Genomic DNA, 5,406 nt, shown 5'->3' on the forward strand with positions numbered 1-5,406 from the left:
AACCTTCCAGGTTAATCTCTAAATAGCAGTCCAATTTTCAGGAAAAAAATGGAAGAAAACTTTTAAATTTGTCCTTTTTAATCTCGGATTGTCGTTTTCCCGTCAGCCCGATTTACATAATATGCAAATGTTACCTTGAATTTTACTAGAATAAGCTGCCCACAAAAACCTTGTCTAGGAAATAATTCTTTTTAAAATTTTCCCTTTATTTATTAAGATATTACAAATGTGTCCTTATCCTCCCAATGTCCTCTCGTCTTCCCAATCCTGCCCCCACCCCCACCCCCACCGCCACCCCCACCGCCACCCCCACCCCCACCGCCACCCCCACCCCCACCGCCACCCCCACCCGCTGTTGTCGACATCCATCGCTTATATTTATATGCATGCATACAAGTCCTTTGGTTTTATTTTTTTTAATTGCTGATAGTATTACAGATGCCTCCCTATTTTACTCCGCTTTTCCCCCTAACGACGTCTTATGCACTCTGGTGCTGGTGTCAAAAAACCAAGCGAGCACTTCTCTGTCCTATAAGAATATTAAAACAACGTAACAACGTTATTCCAGGAGTTTCCACTTCTTTTCTTTAGACAGTAAGAAATAAGCCTTGCCGAAACAAGGCCACCAAAAATTTGGTTGCCTCCCAAAAAAAAAATTGGGAGAGAGAGAAACATAAGTTGGTCTTTGTATTTTCACCACTCGGGTAAAAGCGACTCCTATTACGCTGTGATAGTGGTTATTTGATACCAAAATTCAGTGTTTGAATAAAAGCTTCCAGGTTAGTCTTTAAATAGCAGTCTAATTTTCAGGAAATAAATGGAAGAAAACTTTAATTTTGTCCCTTTTAATCTTAGATTATCATTTTCCCGTCAGCGTTATTTACATAATATGCAAATTTTAGTAGAACAAGCAGCCCATAGAAACCTTGTCTAGGAAATAATGCTTAAAAAAAAAGTTTGTTTTTTTTTTAAATTACTGATACTATTACAGATACCTCCCAGTTCTACCCCGCTTCTCCCAGCCCCTACCCTAACGCTGTCTTCTGCAATCTAGTGTTCGTGTTAAAAAATCAAACACTTCTGGTTCTGGTAACCGAAAACATTAAAGCGACAATGTTCCAACGGTCTTCACTTATCTTTTTTTGGACACTTAAAAGTAAGCCTTGCCGAAGCAAGGCCACCAAAAATTTTGGTTGCCTCCCAAAAAAAAAATTGGGAGAGAGAGAAACATAATTCTACTTTGTAATTCACCACTCGGGTAAAAGCAACTCCTATTACACTGTGATGGGGGTTACTTGATGCCAAAATTCAGTGCTTGAATAAAAACTTCCAGGTTTCTCTGTAAATAGCAGACCAGTTTTCAGGAAATAAATGGAAGAAAACTTTAATTTTGTCCTTTTAAATCTTGGATTATCATTTTCCCGTCAGCATTATTTACATAATATGCAAATTTTACTGGAAGAAGCTGCCCATAAAAACCTTGTCTAGGAAATAATGCTTTAAAAAAAAAGTTTTTGTTTTTTTTTTTAAATTGCTGATAGTATTACAGATACCAACGCCCGCCCCCCTCCTCCTCCTCTCCTCCCCCCTCAATCTACCCCGCTTGTTCCAGCCCCTGCCTACCCTAACGAGGTCTTCTGCACTCTAGTGGCGGTGTTAAAGAACACTTTAAATTAGCATTTCTCCACCCTGTGATTAAAGACATTAAAACATTACCCCTAGAGATATCATTTCTTCTTTTCAGGCAGTTGAAAGTAAGCCTTGCCGAAACAAGGCCACCAAAAATTTTGGTTGCCTCCCAAAAAAAAAAATTGGGAGAGAGAGAGATGCTGGGAAATGTTGTAACACACACCTCGGGTAAAAGCAACTCCTATTATACTGATGGTGGCTAGTTAATGCCAAGCTGCTTGAATAAAAATTCCCAGGTTAGTCTGTAAATAGCAGTATAATTTTCAGAAGACATTAGGGAAGGAAAAGTTTCCCCTTTTTAAACCTGGATTTACTTTTGAATATCATTTTTTTCCTCTATCCTATGTTTACATAAATGCAAATTTTACTTTAGAGCTTACTAGAACATGTTGCTCATAGAAACTTGTCTAGGAAATACTCTTTTTTTTTTTTTTTTAATGAAGGCTGGGTTTTTTTGTTTGTTTTAAATATATATTTTTTTTATTTGAGAGGAAGAAAGAGGGAGAGATTGAAACATCATGAGAGAATCATTGAACTGCTGCCTCCTGCACGCCTTCTATTGGGGATCGAGCCTGCAACCTGGGCATGTGCCCTTGACCAGAATCAAACGTGGACCCTTCAGTTAGCAGGCTGACTCTCTATCCACTGAGCCAAACTGGCAAGGTCAGAAATACAGTATTCTTGAATGTACAATGAGCTTTCTGATTTTCTCATTCACTGCCTTAATCCTCACTCCCACCCTTTGCAATTAAAAAACATTGAAATCTTACTTTAGAAATACAAAGATACAGTGTCAAATTGTGATAAAAACAACTGCACTTTTGTTGGTAAATTCTAATTGCATACTGGCAAATACTTGAAAATTCTTTGAGTGTACATTGTCCTTTTTTCTCTCTCTCAAGGAACATATGATTAGCTTGTGAAAGAATTCTGTATGAGTTTGTTTTTGTTTTTTTAAAGTACACTAAGATTCTAGTCAAAATTAAGCATATCCATGACATTAGGCAAGTCATTAAACATGCTAGAATAGGTCCATTTTGCGCTCTCTCAGAAATATGTTGGAAAGTCAAGGTAATACCATACAAAAACATTTTCATCATTTGAAAAATGTGTTTGAAAAAATAAATAGACTTAGTAAACTGGTTTGGCCTTTTTCATAGTATGAATAGGGAAAATTTTTGTACATGGGCTTAGAGTGGCAAGACAATCAGTTCCTTTGAATGACTCTAAGGGATCAATGTCATTAAATATCTGAACCTTAATTTTATATTCAGATGCAAAATGCAGGTGTACAAAATGCATTTGAAAAAGCAATAGTTTAGAAACTATATGTAAAATACCATTTAAACAATGCAGTCCTACATTAATATAGCCACAGGTAGATCCAGGTTTTGTGGGCCTTGAAGCTTATGCAATATAAAATAAAGGATACATATGGTAAATATTGTTGGATATGCACATTGATATTTATTTAGAATGAGGAAAATTACAATAAAGTTAATAAAACTGGGAATTACCCAGCATGGATGGAACTGGAGAGCATAATGCTAAGCAACATAAGCCAGTCAGAGAAAGATAACTATCACATGATCTCACTCATTTGTGGAATATAATGAACAACATAAACTGATGAACAAAAACAGATCCAGGGACAGAGAAGCATCGGTCATACCATCCTACCTCAGAGGGAAGGTAGGGGAGGGTGGGGGTAAGGGAGAGATCAACCAAAGGACTTGTATGCATGCATATAAGCCTAACCAATAGACACTGACACCAGGGGGGTGAGGGCATGAGTGAGTGGGGTGGGGTGGGGGGGGGCAATGGAGGGATAAGAACACATATGTAATACCTTATTCAATAAAGAGAAAAGTAAAATAAAAAAATGAAAAAAAAATAAAACTGGGAATTACCACAAATATAAAATCCAGAGAAAATGCCATTATACTCCTTATAATTTACTCTCTGACACCTCGATAATATTTCCCCCTATATATTATTTGTGTGACTACTCCTTGATCACCTCATTTTATGAAGCTAATTTGAAATATTTTCTTTAGATATACTGTAGAGATAATTCGTTGAAAGATCTTTTTTTTTTTTTCGTTGAAAGATCTTTTATTCTCCACATCTACATACTTCCATTGCTGCCTGCTATAGACTACACTCAAATAGTGAACACTTCCTCTGTGCCTATATGGAGGCCATGATACCAAGAAAGCGTCAGTGCCACTAGAATGAGAATAGGAAGAAAGTTTCATAAATTTAGAGCAGAGTGAGTAAAGATAGTGTTATAAAAAATAAAGCAAGACATGTCAGTGCAGGGTTACATTTCATTTATTATTGTATTCCTGGTTCCTAGCACAGTTTCTGACATAATAGTTACTCAACAAATAAGTCTTCAATGAATTAGAAAGTTTATGAATAAGTATATCTGCAACTAACTTATCCTGACTCCTAGAAGCCCTTTCCAAACTAAGGGTTCTCCTAATAATTATGAATGGACAGGACCATAACTGTTTGAACATCCTTCATGAAAGTTTAGTTAAATGTACTCCCTACTCCCCTTTCTCTACGCATTTATAACAAAAATACCTGCATATACGCGCATGCAAGTGAACTAAGTCTCATGGAGGTGCAGGGACAGAGTAACATAACACCCTGTTAATTTTACAAAGTTTACACGAGTATTCTAAAAAGCAAAGTGAATACATTGGGAAAGCCCATTTAAGGGACCTATTCCATGGTTCGCTGTGAATCTTTAGCTTCATTAGCTTCCTGGTGTCTGGCGCTGGGGATCAGCAAGACCAGGTTCTTGTCCCCCCAGAGGAAAGATTTCAACGCGAGAGACAAGAAATTGCAAGTGCCAGAGCTTCATTCAAGCGGAAGTACCTCCGAGGGACCCTGGGGTGTGGCCCGAATGGGTCTGGGTCTAGGGTTCTGATTTTTGTGTCATTCTTGCCCCTCCCACGTTTTGTCCTACTCTCCCTGCACCCTTCGTCCTGTAGGGGGCGGGCTCCCTAGAATGTCCTGGGTCTGCTTAACTGGGAGCTTCTTAGAATTTCGTGTGTCTGCACGTGTCTTGTAAGATTTTGTCCTTTTGTCCATTTGGGAGTCATTTTTATTGCATTTCCTTTTCTCAGTTTTTGTCTAACTTTGATGGCTGTTTTCGTTTTCTCCCTTTCCCTTGTTTATTTAAGTATTCCTTTCTTTTTTTCTTTCTTTTCTTTTTTTTTTTTTTTTTGCGCGGGGAGGGGTCCTTTTGCCCTTTCTCTGCTCAGATATCTACCTACCTACTCTAACAATGCTAAATGCATCTCTGAATGTATACTCTCATGAAAAAGGTGATTTTTCTCCAGAGGAGTATCAGAAATTTTTACGTAACTCAACAAGGAATGATATTTGGGGAAACCCTGACCGTCTTGATCACTGTCAGTAGATAGCACCTCCCCTAACACGGGGGCAGTTACTGATGGCTTTCAGAAGTAGTAACATGATATTAATTACAGAGACTCAGCACGTCTTCGCCCTGGTGAAAACTCTTCCTGGAACCCATCTAGGCACAGCCAGCTCCAGATCTCTTTTTTTAAAAAATATATTTTATTGATTTTTTACAGAGAGGAAGGGAGAGGGACAGAGAGTTAGAAACATCGATGAGAGAGAAACATCGATCAGCTGCCTCCTGCATATCTCCACGGGATGTGCCGCAGCCAAGGTACA

This window comes from Myotis daubentonii, chromosome 2 (genome assembly GCF_963259705.1).
Source record: "Myotis daubentonii chromosome 2, mMyoDau2.1, whole genome shotgun sequence".
In the NCBI taxonomy this organism is placed as follows: domain Eukaryota; kingdom Metazoa; phylum Chordata; class Mammalia; order Chiroptera; family Vespertilionidae; genus Myotis; species Myotis daubentonii.